Genomic DNA, 20518 nt, shown 5'->3' with positions numbered 1-20518 from the left:
ACCAAATGGATAGAATAATATATAAATATATATAGAAAGGGAGCGAGTGGTGGCTATCGTTGCACCGAACGAAGCAGCAAGCGAGCAAATGAATGTACATACTAATTGATAAGAGCGAGCGAACAGTTAAATCGTTAGCGTAGTGTGAAGTAAAGGAGAAATATAAGAGGAATAACAAAAAACCAACCAACTTCCATACATACATTTCTTTATCGTACGAGAAAAAAACCGATTTGAGAAAACTACCGACCGTTAATCCTTTCACCCTTGCGTGTTACGAGTTTCTTACATGGAAAGAAAAACGAGATCAGATTAAGCAACCAAACACCTTCCTTTCCGCCTTCCTTAACTTTCCTCCAATCTAATCTTCCATCGAGGTATACACACACATAGACGGGACTGTAAAGCAATGGGCAAGTGGAGGAGAATGAAAATAAAAATAGCATTAGCAAAAACTGCATTCAATTACCCGTTGGAATAGCAAAGATGACCGGACAACCGCATATAAAACAAATTAAATACGAAATAGATAGGATTGAGCTAAAGGAAATGAAACAAGGTAGGGGGCAAACACGTAAAAACTAACTAATAAAAGCATACCGAAACGTCAGCAACAAGGAAACAGCCAACAGGAAGTAGTGCAGATGATTTTAATGTTTTAATAGCAATACGAAAGAACAACAAACAAACTGAACAGCAAAAGAGAGGGTTCCGAATAGTGATTGTGCGTTAAAAGAAGAGGAAATCAAAAGACAAAAACGGAAGCGAAAATTTAGACAAAACTTCACGCTACACTAAATCAAATTTCGCAATATTTGACCTAGCCTTGCCGCGAGTGCATTTCCAGCGTGTGAAAGATTCTTCACTGGTTTTTTGTGTTTGAAGTTTTCCTCATTGTGATCAACGGTTTTTTGTATTGCTTTTCCCGTTCTAATGAACTTAATCTAGATGATTATTCTTTACCGCTCGCCACTAGAAGCTTCGTGTTCGTTCGCTGAATGTTTGTGTTAGTTTGCAAAGAAATACGAAAAAAAGCGATGAAAGTAAAAGTTTAATGTCTGAACAACGGCTTCTGTTTTTTTTTCTTCCTTGCAGCGAATGAGAAAAGCCACTGAGAACATGGAAGCATTAAGCAAAAAAAAGCCCCCAACTCAGCGATAAATCGTTCAAGCCGAAAACCGTTGAGCAGGTACTATTTTCTTTGCGGCTTAACGATAAGCACACCCACCGGGCCGAAATCCCCAACGGAATCGTTTCGCAGGTCCTCCCAAAGCCGAGAAGCTCTAATTGTTGCCCGGCTTTCTCTTCTGAAAGGCGTTTTGTTTTGTTTCAAAGGAGCAAACGAGGGGAAAAAACAGGGAAGAGGATTGAAGAAGCTAAATTAATTGTAACATACAGGAGTGGAAAAGCGAGAAAAGAAAAGCGAATCCCTTGGCAATGTAAAGTAACATCAAAACATTCTACTACGAGGAGAGAAGAAACAAAACAAACAACAATCTAAAGAAAATTACATGGAAATAGAGATTCTGTTTGTTAAGTATCCTGCAATGAAAAACTGAAAACTAGCTTTCGTAGTGTTTCTTGTTTATTTGACTTCGATTATCCGAAAAGGTGGAAATCTTCCATATTTGTTTTCAAACAGCAAACCATATTTTTTGTGAAACGATTCCTTTCCACGCCGATCGGAATAAATCAGGCTCTGTCAGCTCCTGCTTGTCCTTGCGTGCCGCGACGAAAGCGGTTCCGGAGCGCTTGAAGTTTGGAGTTACTTTCGAGTAGTCACGGGACGCTCATCACCTAGTAACACCACCTCTGTTTGTGGGTGGCCCGGGCGGTGGGGGGAGGGGGGGGGGCAAGGGTGGGATAAGGTGGGTATATATTTGGTTATTTTTTTCCGGCAACTTATTTGTTTAGTCAGGTTTTTCGGCTTGCGCCCACCAAACTGACAACTGGTAAGCCGAACAGTGTGTGGTCGGACGTACTTTGCACCTCACCTTCGAGAGGTGTTTTGAAGAGAAAGGGGGGGAGGAGTTTTTGGATTGGCGGGGAGGCACGCCACGCCAAACCAATTCACCTGGCGCGCGAACAACCACCGACCTGTCAACTGTCAGTTCAAATACGCGCGACGTTCGGCCCGCAACTCGCGACCCTTAGTGTGTGTGTGTTTGGGAGCGTGTTTTTCACGGATGATTTTTCACGGACGCCATACAATACGAATGAAAAAAAACGCATTTCCCAAAAGTGGAAAGATTTTTCTTTCCTTCCCGAATGAATCGAAAAATGGAGAACACTGCGTCTTTGGACAATACTGTAATGAACATGGCCAAACGGTGAACATTCCTACCCCGTTTGTAAGTGTCTGTTTGGTTTCAACAAAACCTAGACCGTTTTTCCCCCCACTTTTCCATTTCCGGGTTACGGTTTCCGGGCAACTTCAAATTTTAAAGCGATTCATTTTTGACATCACATAACTATAGGAAATAAAAATTAGGGTTTGCTGACCCGAGTGAAGCTTCGGTTCACTCACACTTGACTGTATTTACTGAAAATTGGATAACACTCGGAATTAAAACACATATGCAGCCCATTTCTCTATCTTTTAGGATGGAAAACCAATCGAAACATGCATAAATATTGATAAACGTCAGAAATAAAGGTGATTGTCCGTTACAAATTCTTCCAAAGACGTACGTGTGTGTTTTTGTGTGTCTCAAGATGAGCAACAAAAAACATCAACCTGTCAAACGAGGCGAGGATTTCCATCGCAAACTTTTTTGGCAAAAGAAAACTCGCACGATGAAGCATCTCCACCGGAAGTTGGAGTTGCTGTCTTGGAAGGCTGTTCTCGCCCGAGTGAACTTGTGTTCGGTTTTGAATGTTGCGGGGGCGGGGAAGGTGGGAGCTTTCCTGCGGCATTTGCACGCCCCAAAAGAAAAGCTCACGGACACATGCCAAGACGGTGAAAGAACGAAGCGCTCGAGCCCGAGGAAAAGCAGGAAAACAAAAACACAAACCCGTGCATCGTGACAGCGCGAACTGCACACACTCAGCGTTCCGGAGGTCTGTCTGTGTGTTTCGGTGCAACCGTGCCTTGGTTGAATGGAAAAATGAGGGAAAAACAAAACACACAACCGACAAAGTCCTGCTTAAATGATTCCATTCATCGCTTCCGGTGTGTTTTTATGTTTTCTTGATATTTCGGAGGTCACAACCATTGAATATGGCGCCCCTTGTGTGTGTGTGTATGTGTGTGGGTGAGGTCGAGAGTCCTTTCTTGCCACATCCCGATGCGGGCAAAATCTTCGCCTTCGAGCGCTTTCCGTTTTCCTTGACTTCCTCCTGTCTTACGGGCCGTTTCTTTGAGTTTCGTCCTGTCGGTCAAACGTCAAACGCTTGGGTAGGTGGCCGACCGGAAAATGCAAACGCCCGAAAGTAGTAGTGGAAAAATGCAGTTGCAGTCACAGCCCGGACTTGCTTCCTCCCCCTCCCTCCCCCCCACCCCTCGCGTGCCTCAGAATTGGGTGATTTTTCCTCCGGGTGTCCTTTCGCGTGCCGCCCATTTCCTCCGTTCGGGTTTCTTTTCGGGTCTCGCGCGAGGTGTTGCTCCAGTTTTTCCGCAGATTGATTGACCCGAAACCGAAACCAGCTTGACGCGAGAAGTTCAACGTTTTTTTTCCCTCCCCCCGCAAGAAAAGAGTGTTTTCTTTTCGGTACACGAGTACACGCAAAACGAAGGTAGAGAAAACCGTTCACCAATTCCTCCCAAAACTGAGGCGGAAGAAAGGAAAAATCGGGAGAGCGGGGGGTGGAAATCTACAGGAACGAAGACAAATCAGCAAATTATGTGCTGACTCGGGCTCGGCTTGTCTAGACATCGGAAGTCGGGAAGGGAATACTCGTTAAGGAACACCCTCTACTTCCGCAGTACATCTACCCAATCGCACCAACCCACCCACACAAACCATCGGGTGTGTGTGTGTGTGTGTGTGTGTGTGTGTGGGGTGTGTCGGTGATGGATACGGTCGATACTTGAGCTGTAACAAAATGGCTACATGTCCCTTTCTCCCCACGTTCCGTGTCTTACAAGATTTCTCACACCTCTCCGCAAGGAGGAGGAGGAGGAGGAGGAGGAGGAGGAGGAAGAAGGTCAGGGTGCGGTGGGGGTTGAGCATGACGCTCGCCAAATTCGATTACGTGTAACAATGCAGCGCCGAAGGAGAAAAATCTCACCCCGCTGGACGGAGGAAATCTTTTCGCCAAAGGGGGCGAAGAGGAGAGGTTGGTAAACGGCCACTTCCGGCAGGGGGAGCGTGGGGGTAGGGAGGGGGGATGCACAAGTGGTGATCATCTACGTCACGGCCGAAAAGGCAGGGTCGTGTTGGTAACGGGCTGGAAAGAAGAGATTTGTTCTCTGCAAAAAAAAAGGGAAAATAAAGGCAAAAGCCAAGCCCCGCCACGAAGAAGTGAAGGGAAACACGCCGGAAAAACAGGGAGAAAATGGAGCATCACTAACACATACACATACATATACTCTTAGGAGCACAATAAAGCACGCAACACTCGACAGTGGAGACGACCTTCTGAAGGGGCTGTAGGAAAAATGGGAAAGCCGAACGAAATAAAAATGGGACCGGAAGTTGGTGCGTGGGGAGAGGAGGGGAGGGGGGGGGGGAATGAATTCTGAAGGACCAGAGAACGCCCTACTCATCCACTCTCGGAAGAAAGCATGCGAAACCCGGCCAGCCTCTTCGCAGCCCCCCGGACCGGAAGTGTTCCGACACTTTTACTTCGTTATCCTTCGTTAGCGCTTTTGCTAATTTTCGACCCCACCTTTCAGTTCGCTTCCGTTCCGCTCTCGTTGCTTCTTGTTCTGCTCGTCTTTTCTCCTCCTAACCGAGGGGAGATGGGGGAGGGCTTGGTGAACAGCGAATCACATTAAATGGTTTAGCTTCCTTTTGCTTGCCTGCCTTTCAGGTTTCGATGTATCTATATATCCGGGGCTATCGAAATGACAAGGAGCCGTACAGCGTTTAGCCTTCGATTTCCGCCGCACCTGAATCGGTAGTAAGGATGGTGTCTTTTGCTTTTGCTTTTCCTTTCTTTTTTTTCTTTGTTGTTAACGAGTGTCAATAAACGGACACAGGGTTTTTCCCCCGCTGTCGCCTCAGACGGGTGACTTGATTGCGTTTAATTTAATTCCAGTCCAGGGCCATCCAAACATGGACCCCGGCGCAGGACTGGTGTCCTCTCCTGTGGCATTGGACACATTGACACTTTTTTGTTTCGCTGTTTTCTCCGTCCGCATGCATGGGAAACGCAGCACACTGATCCACTTAATCGGAAAATGTCCGCACAAAGTGGTCAACTAGAGGAATATCGCGGTAATAAACGGCATTTGGCAGATTTATTCTGGTACCGTTTTATTTTGTTTCGTTACTAAGCCAAATTGAAATGTTTTCTTTTAGTATCAAGGTTGCACCAAAACCGTAAAGTTACTTTTGGATGTCGAAACGAAGGAACTAACGACAAAATAGCTAAGTAAAAGTCCACATTAGAAAATAAATACTTTGAATTGTATGTTCTAAAGTAGTCGGGGATATGGAACAATCTAATAAGTAAATGAAACACTCAATGGCAATTTAAATTCAATGGCATAAAGCCTAGCATCCATTGCATTACTTAACATGTAGAAAAAACATACGAATCAAAACAACATATTTCAACGGAAGAAATTAGATAAGCACAATAAACACTTTTTGAATTTGATCATTTGAATAAAGTCTGATTATGAAAGCATTTCGTTGTCATATCGCTAGCTTAAGAATTGATTTAATTGACATTTTTATTATTTTATTATTTCCTTTCAAATAGATATTCTTAGAAGAATTCGTTGATGAGTTTCTCAAACAATTTGTGGAAAAATGGTAGCAAGCATATGGTTCTATTGGTAATTTTTGATTCTTTCTTTCTCAGATCTCACCATCCGGACCATTTTAAGATTTATTTATTTTGTTTGCTTTTCAACGTATGTTTTTTTAATTGTTTTTGTTTCATAAAACATCGAAGCTTTTCATTGTCTTGCTGAATTGTCTTCTTTATCTTTATCTTTATTTATAATCGACTTTTAATTAACATTTGCCGGATCATCAAAAAACGTCCAGCCTATGTAAAATGTTAAGTATATTTTTACCAATACGAAGCACATTAGCTCTCTGATTCCGTTAAATGACACAATTAATGTTTTCCCACACCTTTTCACAACTTTTTCCATCTTCATGCTCAAGGTTTGTCTCTAATTTTCATAATCAGGACAGTCGGTCGGATTTTTTTAATGTAATTCATTAAAAGTAACGAATTTCAAGTTGAGTGCCTAGTGGTTGTTGCTATAATTTATGTCAAACCACAACCAGCTAGTCTAAACGTGAACAAATATTATTCTTTCCAGGTGTAGTGTTGAAAAGTTTTACGTTTATTATAGGCCAGTGAGCTTGTTTACTCTTTCGAAAGAATTTAGGTGCACAATGTTCAAGACGGTCTTCTGGACAGTAACTAACGTAACTCGAAACAGCGGTTTGTGATTGAAAATTGTGAGCTAAATGAATGAAACTCGTTAGGGCCCCGGGCCCTTTTCGGGTGGTACCGAGCCCGATGGAAAACTCCTCACCCAGCCAATATGCTTTCCCGTGCGTTTTTCTTTCCGTAAACCCTACCGCCGTTGTTATTGTTTTGGTTGTGTACGCGTCGTTTTGTTTTCCGCACTCGAGCCGCGATTCGCGATTAAGAGTCCTGCAGGGCCCTTACCTTAACTTGACAGACCGCACTGGGGGCCCTCTTCATCGAGACGGCACAATGGGCTGCCCTCTCGTGCGTGCTTCCCGCCATTGTTCCCCGTGCAGTACCCCGGAAGGGTTTGCGGCGCGGGACTACTTTTGCGTAATACGTTGGTGCTTGATTTAATCAATCGAAGTTCGGGCGGCGGGGGTGCGTTCGAAGGAAAAGGGAGACACAACCCTATCACACCGGGGATGATGATGATGATGATGCTGATGATGAAGGTTAACGAAAAGAAAAGAAGACCTTTTAATGAGCGGAGGAGGCGGAAAAGGCAAACGAAATCGGATGCCGTCGGTGCAAAAATTGGGAAACTCGCAACTTTTCTTTCCTCCGGTCTGTGGTTTCATCCGTTTTTTTTTCTTTCTTTCTTCGGCCTCAGTTCACGCAAGCTGCGGGGAAAATCGGCCACTAGCCTGCGAGTGGAAAGCTGAGGAGGGAAAAATCAGAACCGGTAGGCTTTGGAAAGCAAAAAAAAGAAGTTCACAAAAAATGGAGGTAGATCCCAAGAGGAGCGGAAAGGCGGAAGGGATGCATTCCTTGTCGAGCGTACACGGAGAAAGGGGGAAAACTCCCTGACGACGACGACGGCGACGAGATTTTTCGCGCTGAAGTGGTTCCAGCCCGAAAAACCGGAAAACGCACGAACGAAAAACAACCATCTGATGCTCGGGAAAGCGAGCACAAAGAGCAGGTGGTTGGAGGGGGAGGGAAACGAGGAGGCGAAACAACCGAGGTGCTGTTCGAGCAGAACAGAACAAGTTCAGGATGGATTGAAATAATAATAAACATTCCTGTTCCTGTACGCTCGGGTACCATTATTATACAACAAACAGCACAAGTGAGTGTGAACAAGCGCCGGTTGAGCGAGCTGGGGTGCCAGAGAGGGGGAAGGAGGGTGAACTGGTGCGAGGGCAGTGAGTGAGGGGGTGGTGGTAGGCGAGCCTCGCCTAATGATGACACCACAACCCGGGCGGGAGAGCTACAGAAAAATGAAGGGATCGGCGGAAGGAACGAAATAGCGCACGAGCGGGGGCAGGTGGAGGGGGAGGGTGGGAGTTCGGCATCCCGGAAACCATTAAGGAAGCCCAAGTGGCCCACGAGTGGTAGCAGCAGCAGCAGCCTTTCGAACGGGCTCGACCTCGACGTCTTTGATCCTTGCCCTTTTCCATTGTACTTTTCATCTGCTTTTCTCGTATTTAGTTTTTCGTTCGTTAGTAGACGAGTCTGCACTGCACCGGTAGTGATGGGTAAGGCACTCGCTCCGAAAAAGGCTCCGTTTTTTCTGAGTGTATTTTGACAGGAGCACCCAGATGAACTGTCAAAAAATTTTATTAAAACAGAGTGAGGATTTGCTCCCTGGATCGCCCCACCGTTTCAGCTCCGAGGTAGCTCAACTCAACGGCTCCGCAAGCTCGTACAATACAAATGACTTACGTATGGTGTGTAAGTACATTTTAAGGTAATCACTGAGTGATTGAACAGCCCGTACGAGGGTGTTCGTAAGATAAATAAACAGAGTGTAGATAAAACCTCACTGATCGCAGATCATGTAGGATCATCAGAAGCCAATGCGAGTACTATTTGAGTGTGCGCCAACAGTTAGTTCGCTGGATGAATCTTGTTTTGGAGATAATGCGATCCAAGTGATATCAGAGATCGTATCAATAGTCGATGGCCTTTCCATGTTTGGCGCTTCAAGTCATGATCCTTAGTGATCTTTTAATTCCCGATTGGATCCCTGAATCACCGTTGTGGTGCCACACGGAACTAAACCCTGAGCCATAGAAATGAGTCCGACTCGGATCAGAACCGGAGTAAATCATCGAACCATTTACAGCAGGAACCGGAGTGGAGCAGTTAGTTGACTCCGGAGCGTTCTTCCCGCTTCCGCAACCCTAGAACTCTAGCACAGAAAGGGGGAAATTCAGAGTAAGTTGCGGTATGTGATTAGTGATTCAACGACTCCATGGGAAGAGAGTAAAGAATGAGCGAAAAAACCAACTCAAAGCGCATCATCCGAAAAACGTCCAATCGTGATAAGGAAATGGCACCTGATCACGGCTTTCGGGGGGTTCCTCCATAGCTCCAGTAGGCAGCGAGTATCCGAGCAGTAGGATTTAAGGCCAGTGTATGTCGACACGCCATCGTTCAGCGTTTTGGGTGAAAAATTACTTCCAAAACCTTCAGAAGGACCTAGAAAGGATTGGATTTGCATTTCTCCACCTACTCCGAGCCTCCCCTCCTCTTTCTCGTCGCGCGTTCCACACTGGCCTAATTAAACGGAAATGAAGGGAGAAGGCCCCGGGTCCGGCTGAAGGATGCTTCTGGCTGTCGTAGGGCATCTTGCGGGCATCAGCGAAACCCTCAAACGGGATGGAAACAAAAGCATCAACCCTAAACAACTCCCAATCGAAACCCACCCGGGTAAAGTGCGGACATTTCCGCCCGGGTCAGCATGTGGGTAGGCCTGTGAGTGTGTGTGTGTGCGCAAGTCTCGACTGCCATGAAAGAATGCAGGGAATGTTATTGTTTGGGATTGGACTAGAACAACAACACCGGGCACGTCGAACCCGAGGATTGCGGGACGCGGCGCTACCAATATCTGGAGCAAACCGAAGGTGGAAGAGAAGGAGCTGGGAGTTGGAAGGTACTCGGGGTTTTAAATCCCGGTACGTGCCGGGCGGAATGGTGCCCGGGCTTTTCCAAAACCAACCAACTTGGGGTCATGGGACACTTCTTTTCCATTTACAATTCACCTTCCGATGGCCGGAAGTGCGAGCCACTCACAAAAGGGGCCACAATGGTTTTGGCTGGCCCTTCCCCTAAAGGGTACATACACACACATTCATAGTGCACAGATGCGGGTGGAAAGTGGCTTCCTTTCAGTGGCGCAGCGTAAACAAACACAGCGACGCGCGGCCATAATCCCGGCATAATTGTGCCTAATGCTAAACAAATATTGTACTTATAGCTACGGGAGCTTGTGGACCGCTAGGCCACAGGTTCGGTCACCTTTGATGGAACTGCAGCCTGATTGCCGCCCTGAGATGGCTCACTGACACAGTCTGAGAGAAATTCGATAGTCTGAAGATTTGTGTTTTACTGTTGCTTCATCCACGGAACTATCTGAGTGTCTATATAGATTGATTTGCCTGCGCGAATATTGAAGTTCAACTCAACAACGGGTATTTTCTCTACACAATAACGAGTATGTTCCAGAACATGCTAGGTACTTGAACTTCTGGTGACACAGCGTCTTTTCCAGAACTCCAGGTTCTACGGAACACCTGGAAATCTATCACCCTAAGAATGTCTCACGTACCACCAAGGTAATGCTTTAGTTTTCCTCATTAGGAGTTGGATATCCTCCGTATCCAGCGACGTTGTCCAGCGGCCCAACAATATGTTTTTACCAGTTGTCGCAAGCGAACGGTGATTTTCCATGGTAATGCAAATGGAACGCGACCATCACCACCAGCCAATGGGTCATAGTCGGGGCCACGCGCTGCCAAATCCAATCCGACAGCGAACAATGGGCAGCGTTCATTAGAGGGAGATTATCCTTTTCACTGAACCGCCGCTTGCCAGCGCCCTACTTCATATGTCGATGGAGATGTTACAGCGTTACTGGACGTCCGGAGGAGTTCGAGCGTGGAAAGGATGGTGAATCACGGATGCGCATAAAGGTGCTGATGGTGGTGATTGAATATTGTTGCACGTGTGCCTGGTGCACACATATTGCAGTGCGGGGTTGGTATATATCCGCGGGATTATCGGCCGGAGATTGAAGACGGTGTGTGTGCTGGGTCGGTGTCGTCGCTCAAGTGGTTCGGTCGCTTCTGGCGGATCCTTTATGCGATCCATCGACCTTCAGGCTCAACGTGTTTCCTTCGCCCAACGGCAAAGGGGTTCCGGGCGTAACGTAACCCAAGCGATTAGGATTACATGGCGCAACCGTCCGGATTAACCTTTAAAACCCCTATCGATTTAAATATTCAATTGCGACGTGCGGGAGGGAGCTGTCGGGAACTTCTGCGGAACTCCCTAGTCGGCGGTGAAGTGTTTTTCAATTTGCCCTTGTCCCTACGACTCCAGTGCCAGTGCGGAAGAAGGTTAGGCTAGCTGGAGAATGGGAGAAAGTAGAAGATGACACGGCCCGCAGTATGGTGACAATGTTCCGCACGTGCTGCAGCGCGCACTCGAGCAACCGACTGTTGGAGGGTTCCTGCAGGAGCGTGAAACCTGTGAAGAGCTATCTCCCGGCGGCGGCAGGAGTACCTACCGGCGAAAACCGGGAGCAATATTTTAGGCTTCGTTTGACATTCGACACGCATCGCTGGCGCTAGTGTCAAGTGCGAACCCATAGTTTGCGTATAGCGACATGGGGGGACAGGAACGCTGTGCGCTGTTAATTGCTATCGCCTCCGAGCGGCAGTTCAAACCTATTGAACTTAGTCTCACTTCGCGTGTGCCGAACCGAAGGTGTTGGTGGTGTACATCCATATCTAGGAACGCCCTGGCACGATTCCCAGTTGCGCGTGCCATAGTAGAACGCTTGTGTCATACTAGTCGCCTTCGGTCGTTCGTGTTCTGAGCCACCAACAGTGTGTCTGCAACTAGTTACGATCGTAAATCTGAAACACACAACCCGTACGTTCTTTGTTTCGGAATAAGCGGCGTGAGACGTCGAGCTAGTGTTGTTAAATAAACATTCGAATAAATAATACATTAATGAGACCCCGACTAGCCCACAAAAACCCAAACAGTTGAGCGCTCAACCAACTCACAATCCCACCCAGAAGTTCTCAGCGTTATGAACTGTGTTTGGTCCGCCTATTCGTATTCGCCGACGTATTTCTGTAGTTATTTCTGCTTCAAGACAGTCCCGTGCCGTCTTTCGTAATGTTTGACGTCGCTCTAGTCCCTGGTCGTCCCGATGACACACACACACACCGGCTGTCCCGCTGTGGTAGTCCTGGTTCGCAGTTAATTAAAACTAGCAAATTACCAGCGAGAGGTAGCAATAAAAATAAAATGGCGATACAGGATTGTTGTTGCTATCTTTCCTTGTTCGCTTTTTCCATCTTCTTCTATGAATGTCATGCCGGGCTTTACGAATGCCACGAATGTTTACAACAAGCGCTGCAGCAGCGTTGTAAATCAAAAGGGATTCGAGCTCAGGGCTGACGGCAATTGGGTGGCGAAGTCATATGCCGCCAACTGGGAGCTTCGGTTTGGTTGGGGAAATAAAACCTCAAACCACTAAACATCCCACCAAATGAACGACGGGGCTTCAAATGGTCACACACGAAGTCAAACCGGCTGCTCCGAGCTGCCTTCCTTCCTACCGACACGACCCGGGGTCACCGCATCACGCAAAAGACGCGACTCTAACCTTCTGTGGCGAGCATATGTTCCACTCACACACACACAGACCGCCAATTATCCTTTGGAATGCGTATGAGTAGACTCCCGCCGGTTGCGTGCGTACGGCTTGTTTAGCTTTCGGCGTTTTCGGAGGCGAGCGGCAATTTGCCGTCGGCAAAAGTAGACGCGCTCCTACAACTGCAGCTCGGGCTTGCAGCACAACATTTCGACACAAAGGCACACCGGGGGGAAATTAGAGTCGAAAAATGGCGCTCAATCTGTCGCGTATCCGGGTGGAAATTTCCAGTTTATCAACTGGCTCCGATGCGCCGTATCGCCTGAGCGGTGCGTGGACGATGAACAACAAAGGTCTACTGACCGACCCGAGTTTGATGCGCTCCTTGACAGGCAATGGACGGCCAGTGTGTGCGCGTGTGTGTCAACAAGCCTGTGCGATTTACAGGTGCGCTGTTTAGCTAGTGGTGGGGCAAATATTTGATCGTGCAAATTACGTTGCCCGATTGTTATTCTATCGTTGTGATCGGGGAGATAATGAGCTTACATCTGTGCTTTGTTTACATTGCGTCTATCGGGAAGCCTTGCCAGGAACACGCAACACACCGGAAAGGTATTAAAGATGACAGTTACGCCATGTCTATGCATCTCTTTCCATGTCCTTCAAACAACTGTTTGGCTTAGATGACAGCAAGGCAAATGCATTTATTTAAAGTATTAAAACTCCAAAACACATACAAAGTGTTTGAAAATCTGTCGCATCAAATTTTTACGTGCCCCAAACAGCTGCACCAAATTCAAAAATCAATGCTCAAAAATGCCCTATCCTGCAGCTCAAGTAGGGTGAAGTGGGGCAATATGCCTCCTTTCAAGAAATTTGCCCCAAATGTTCACCAATCCGTTTTCTAACAATCTAGAACCGAAAATCTTTCTAGTATCAAAATGAACTTTAAACTGGGACTGAAGATGAAATTTTAATGATCACGCTTTCCATGCGTCATTTAAATTTGTGGTAGAAAATGATAAGAAAATTTCAGTGCTTCATACAAAAAACCAATCTCAATATTTATCGGATTCGCTCACGTTTTCTTCCCAACAATAAAGATTAGAATTGTTGGACGAGGTGTTCTTGTTATATGTTGAAAAAATAAATCAAAATTCAACATAAATAAGTAAGAAAATGTTTAAAAAAGTTTAACGATATAATTTCAACTATTTTATTTTTTGCTACATTTTAAGTAACTTTACTATTTAAAAAGTGTATACTCCATTCAACAGAGTACTGCTTTGAAAACATTAAATCATCGTTTTAGGTATCCTAAATAATGGGGCCGAACGCTTGACTTTAATAAATGTATAATGAGAGCTATTTATGAAAATATTTAATTTTGTGAGGGTCTGTTCCACAACCATGTGGACCATTTTTAGAAATTTATGTCCATTTGTTTCTATCACTAAATGAAATTTAGTGCTGGTTCAACTCAATTTTTAACAACTGTTTCAATATCAGATGTCAAACAATAATCATTTAAGAGTTATAAGTACAGAATATTTACAACCTTGTGTTGATTTTGTAAACACAGTTTCAAGTTTTGAAAACTTGAGTGTCTTACTTCACACTAACACCGGTACATATTACTCCCATATCGGGATGTTTTAGTGTTTTTCTTCACAACCAGAATGGAACGATTATCAATCAGTTATTTTTTCCATGTAAATAAAAAGTATTAGTAAAATAACATATTTATGTACTGAATAAATATTAGGCCGATTGCATTACCTCTTTTCAACACTTGTTGTAATTTCTTCTTCTTGGCGTAACGACCTCTTGGTCATGCCTGCCCCGTTAAGGGCTTACGAGACTTGTTTCTCTGTTGTACGTGGATAGTCAGTCCTCTCGTACAGAGGAGGGTCCGGTCTCGGTTGGGATTCGTACCCACGCCGTCGAGGTGGTGAGCCCCGGCGCTCATGGACCGATTTTCTAACCGGCGCTACCGCTCGGCTATCGCGGACCCCCATTGTTGTAATTTACTTTATCCTATTTTATTTTTTAAATTTTGCTCACTTTATTTGTTGATGCAGTTTACCCCGCAGATGCATCCTGCCCCATTTTCCCCTACTCCCACTTCAATACTAGAACAGTACAGTACTTCAACTTTCTTGCGTCCAAAATCAAAGAATCAAAAAATCTGATCGGATCTACTAAACCGTTGCAATATTTCCCATTTTTCCCGGATTGGTTCCGAAAATTCATTACCGAGTTCCGTGCGTTTCCCGACCTGGCAAGCAGGCGGCACAACCATACGCCACGTGTTATTAACACATTTGTGTGCAATAAATACAACCATCTTCCACCGTGATACACGATTTCTTCCTCTAGTTCTCCACCCTTTTACGCCTCCGGGGTTTTTTTTTGTTGCTCCCTCCCCGTCCATCCCCTCGCCCGGAGCTATTTTGGGCTGATATTATCGTTGTCGTTATCGTTGTTGCTATTGCCTCGATTCTTTTCGCCTACCAGCTATTCGGCCCCCTTTTCTTTTTTTTCCCCCCGTCCTTGTTCGGTACGGTACCGCCCAACACTCGCAACAACCTTGTCCAGCACCGAAAGGGGTAGTTTTCCGATACGCTTCGGGAAAAGCGCCCACTATCTCTCTCATTAGTTTTGCCTACGTCATCTGCACTATTTGTCAACGGAGCGAACGGGTTTTGCAATTGAACAAAAAGAAGAGGGAAAAAAACATAGACACAACGATCCTTTTGGTTCTGGTTGGCCCGCAAACGCTCTTGCCTTGCTTCATCGCAAACCTCCGTTTTTTCCACACACACACACTCTACCCTCGGTTGGGTTAGAATGTTGGAAAGATTTTTATTAATTTAATTTCCTCGAACCCTTTCTACGCCGCTCGGTGTACAACCCGGGGGGTGGGGGTTGTGCGGAAAGGAGGGAAGATAGTTATATTGCCTGCCGTTTGCCGGTCAAGGGGTTTTTGCTGGCGATGTTTCCATTTCGGTGGACACATTTTTTTGTTCTCCTGTGTTAGTTGGGTTTTTTGTTTTATCCTTCGAGGTATGGCTTTCTTTCATGTTTCCGTTCCGCGAAAGAATGGTAAAAGAGGGCCACAGCTTCAGGAACCGGATCGGGACCGGGCGTCCAGCCACCCGTGTGTCCCGGGAGGCGTGTCCGCACCGAAATGGACATGGGTGGCAGATTATTTATCTACGTCCCCGCCCCGCGTGCCGGCCGAGGTTTTTCCCCGGGCTCGGAAGGACTTCGGTGAGGGTCCGGCGGAGGTCCTTCCGGACTTCCGGCACCGCAGTTGCCTAATCCTTCTGGTCTAGACAAACAACCCGTTCCTCGCGGCGCATACGAAATAGGGGCGTCGTCACACGTGACCGCGGGGTCTTGATTGATTGTTTTTTTTACCGGCCTGCATTGCGATTCGATCCTCGGTGGGCTGCAATTTATTTCGCCGGACGCCCACTTTTGCCCTGTTGCCCGTTCCGTTGACTTCCGGTGACTTGCTTCTGCTGAGCCGCCGGAGGTCCGAGATCGCCCGTTGCACAAACGGCGATTTTAATGGCAACCAATTCGTTACCGGTCGTCTATTAACCGTCTCTTTAACGGCTATTCGAGCCGATCAAACGGCCGATCAGATGTTAGTACTGGACACTGCAGGAGACACTGCAAGTGGTTTCATATGGCGTGCTGCCATAGTAGAATTCCGATACCTAATTATTCGCGCGAATATAATCAACAAGTATTGTCATTCCTTTTAAACAGATAGTTTTACCAAAGTGTTCAGATTTTTTAAACACTAAATCAGAAATCAAAAAATTACTTCAATTTACAGAGAAAATTAACAAAAAAAATGGATTATGTAAGGGAAAACATATAACGAAGTTTAAGACAGAACTAAAAACGTACATAAGAGAAGACTTTTAATGTAGGTTTAAAATAATATAAAATTTATATCGAATAAGAAAAGATGAAAACTTTTGTACGTTTCCGAACGAGGCGAATCTCATCAAACATTTACTTACAACCCCGATATCGCGCGTTTCGTGTGGAAAGATCTTTTCCAGTGTTAAAAAAGAGTAAAAAATTGGCTTAAAACTTTTATGGGAAAAGCTTATCTAATTTAAATAGACTTTAAAAGTTTCCCAGCACTTTAAACAAAAAAAATTCTTTGAAACTGAAATGATACAGATATTGTAGAAGAATAAGCTGGTAAAAAATAGCCAATGTAAACATCTAAATGATACGAAAAAGGTTAAAGATTATTTTTTCTCCTTGTTTTTTAAATGCAAAACAATTGCAATTTTAAGAAAACTTAGTTACATGATAGAATCATTCTATGAGCTCCAGATCATTTACAATTCTGAGCGTCTTGTGAATAAACAAACATTTGAAGCTGTCATGAGATAACGACGCGAGCTTTGTCGACTAGACCCGTGAGATTCCAGAACTTATTGTTTAGGGCTTGTTTACTTTTTATACTGGGGTTTGACAAGACACGTCGAGAGATCTGATAGATCGCGTCGTTATCTCATGATTATCTCAATTATTACAATATAATTTGTGTTACATTAAGAACATAAAACTTGTTAGTGGACTCCATCTTTTTACCGCTTCGAGCACCCACACGAACAGGACCAACATTTTAACCCTTGTTTTTCTTTAAATGAACTTTGCTAAGTGCTCTGCACTGTATGTTTGCTAACGAGCATTCGATCTCTTTTTGGCAGTGGTTGGGGATAGTTTTACACGTAAACAAGTTTTACAGGAACCTTCTTCCCTTCTTCAACCATTTCGTTTGGACTTAGACAATTTGCTTCCATTATTTCACCATGTGAAACTTACCCGTTATTAGATGAATAAATAAATAAATATCAGCTGATTGAATCGATTTCAATCCCCAGCTTTTGGTAATGGGTCTGTAATGAGACGTCAAAGCTTAATTGTGTTTTTCTTTACACCTTTTTCCCCGGACAGCGCAAGCTGCCAGCGATCGGAAGTGATCCTTTTTCGGGTACCTCGCCATTTCCTGTTGTTGTTGTTTCCTTTTCCCCCTTTCTTTGTTATTGTTGAGAAGTGAAATTGCTACCAAACGGAAAAATCAGCGCAAGCCGAAGGCGATCACACGCACCCAAGCGTCCCCGGATGATCTTAAGGGTGATTAGCAAATTATCGCCCGGTTGTAATTGAGCTACGGCCCTGGTAGCAACGGTGTGAAAGCGATATGTACGTTCACGCACAATGAACCATCGGGTGAATGAGTTCGATCCCGAAGTGCCGAAGTGGTTAAGGGGATCTTTATTGGCAACCTCGGTCGCACTCCTCTTCCGCTCGCCTCCCGTGCGTCGGTTGATTGAATTGTTTTGATTCGTTGCGAGGTCCCTTTTTTCGGGCAGTGCCTGCTAAACGTCCATTAAATCACGATCACGACAGCAAACTCCGTCGCTGACATCTCCCTTTTGACCTTTCGAGAAGCAAAAGGTTGCCAGTGACCGAGAAGGTGAAGAAAAGGCCAGCGACGTAAATATATTGCCACCGCCAACAATACAGCTAGAAGCAACACTACAGAGGGTTAGGGCACTACATCCCATGAGGTGTTTAAGGTTATCTGCCTTACAGCCTATTCTCGTGGCTTCGACCTCAATAGCGGGGCGAACCATTTTCCGGTGGTTTTCTGTGTTTGGCCACGCTGCTGCTGCTGCTACCGGCCGCGGCTACCAGCACCGGATTGCGTGGGAGACATCAGGGGATACTTTCCGTCCTGCGTCCTATCGACACCTATAGACGCGTAACCCCCTGAGGAGCGTCCTTCCCTGACGGCTGCAACGACGGCAGCCTATTAGCACCGTTTCGCTTCCAAGGTTAGGCCTCTCGGCGGTGGTTCTCGGTAGCCTACCTGCCCGTTGTTTTGGGCATCGAGCAGGTAAACCGGTCGTATATACGATTATTGGCAGCATTAAAAAAGAGGCTCCGCTCTGCGGACAATGTGCGTGGTAAAATAAAGGTGTGCCTATTTACAGGACAAACCAATTCTTCGGCCGTATCGGCAACCGCACCGTTGGCCACTGCGTCGGTGTTTATTGCCGTCTGTCGGGTCGCAAAACCGACTAGGAGCTGTACAGCGTGCGCTCACGTCAGACGCACCTAGCTCGTGAGACCCATCGCCGATGTTCAGCTGGATTTCAGTGCGAGCAAAGCACACATTCCAGGTCCGAGGTCCGAGGTCTTCTCGGGTCGAACGGTCGGCGTTCCAGCGCGCAGCAGGCGGTCTCTCCGAGCTAGCGAGCCAGCGGAACCGAGGCACCCAATCGTCAATGGACCCTCGCCGAGCGGAGGAACGTGTGGATCCGGGCAAAGTGTCCGCTGTAAATGATCGCCGCACGGATTCCCTCTTCCCAGAGGCGAGCGTGCGTTTGCGTGCGATTACCCAAAACCAAAAAAAAAAAACGCCGGCGATCGATCTCCCGGAGGTTTGCCTTTTCGAACCGGAGCGCTTCTCGCACCGATTAGACCTCTTTATGGAGCGGAATGCTAGCTGGGTCAATATCTCAGGGTACCCCGCTCGAGGGTGTCGTGTCCGTGCGTCCTTTTGCGTCCCTGCCAGCAGACATGCTGCATTGTGCCGCGTCCCGGAAATACTTGCCGTTTCGGACTGCTTCCAGGGAAAAGGGACGTCGCCGAGCGTCATGCATTTCAGACGTGCTGGACCTTGGGTTCCTCGATCTCTCAGCATATGTGCACGGCTAACCCAATGGTCTATGCGAACTCTTGAGATATTCTAGCAAAAGGACGCCTTCGTTCCTCCCCGATGTCGCACGTCCTCCCAGGCAAGGCACCCTGAAGTAGTCAACCTAATTTGAGACAATCGCTCTTTTGCTCGCCAATCTCGCACGCCTCGGTAGCAGGTGCGCAACTCCTGTAATCGCTTATGATACGCGCTGTAACCGGCTAACGCACTGCCGGGAGCAATAAGTTCATCCACCGAGTGGCAGCAGCGCGCTGTGGTAACAGCCGGTGATATGACAGACACACCCGGTAACATCCAATTAACACCCTTTTTATATTTCACTTCGTATAATTTCCTGCCCCGACGTCGGCACGTCGGCTTCCCGCTTTGCAGGGCGATGCTGCGTTCCCCGAGATTTATACTCGAACAAATTGCTAACCCCCGGGGAGGACGAGGTGCGAGGAGGCGAACAGGAGACAATTTCGTTACGTTTAGGGAAGCAACATCATTAATGGTACCGGGCGCGGCAAAGGGGTTCACGCCAACTAAATGGCTGCTAAAATGAATTCATTAAATAATAACTGATGATTCGGCGAACAAGGGCGCAAACGAGTCGTGCGCTCGCGAGGGTCTTCTGGCGATGCTCGTCTCAGGTTCGGGTGTAAGCATTCAATAGAGTCATTAGGTGCGTTGCGGAGCTGTGGATGTGTATACTCTTCTGCTCCAGCTGCTCCTAAGAGGGGGCGAGATGGATACCAACACCAGGGAGCGTTCTCGTCAAATGCACATCATCAGAGGTACCGTCTTTGATCTTTTCTCCAGCCTCTGCCGAACGATCCGGTACGACGTCTCTAATGGGGTTAGAGCACGTTAGAGGTTCAACTTAAGAACCGTCGCGTAACTCCTGTGACACGCAAAGGAAAGTAGTCCCCAAACCCACAGCGCTCGGCAGGCCTCCGGTAAAACTTTATCTTCTGCTCAGAGCTGTGACTCTGTCGGGCAGCTCGAGATCTACCAGCGTTCGTATGGGATCGGCTCGTCACCAGTCGCAGCCGCTAGTGCCACCCGGAAGCCGACCAGCCAGTTTTAGGGTGCATTTTTATTACTTCGACGCACAAACACCCGTATCATCGTAGCGTAACAGATTAACTCTTTTACTCTATTATGTGATTTAGGTCTTTTACACCCTTTTTTTTGCCGAACTGCTCCTTCTCTCTTGCTCTCTCTCTCTCTCGCTTTATCTGTTCATTCTTCAATGGGATCATGTACTTTGTTTTTCTCTTCATGCACCCCTCGTCCTATCTTCCGCGCTTCGCTGGATCTTCATCATCTCGCACCATCTCGCCGGCGTTTTGGGCCCGCTTCGGTTAGACACTGTTACGCTGCAGAGGCCGTCGTTGACGCAGCCCCGAACAGCGACCGTTTTCTTCACACAAAACCTTGTGACAGGCGTGAAGGGGTTAAGCAGTACATTACAAACGGTAGTAGCGTTTAACATGGATTTTCCCTCGTCAGTCCTGCCTCCCGGTTGCGTCCCATACTCGATGTCGCTGTTCACT

The sequence above is a fragment of the Anopheles coustani genome, chromosome X (genome assembly GCF_943734705.1).
Source record: "Anopheles coustani chromosome X, idAnoCousDA_361_x.2, whole genome shotgun sequence".
In the NCBI taxonomy this organism is placed as follows: domain Eukaryota; kingdom Metazoa; phylum Arthropoda; class Insecta; order Diptera; family Culicidae; genus Anopheles; species Anopheles coustani.
This window is presented reverse-complemented; position numbering follows the sequence as displayed.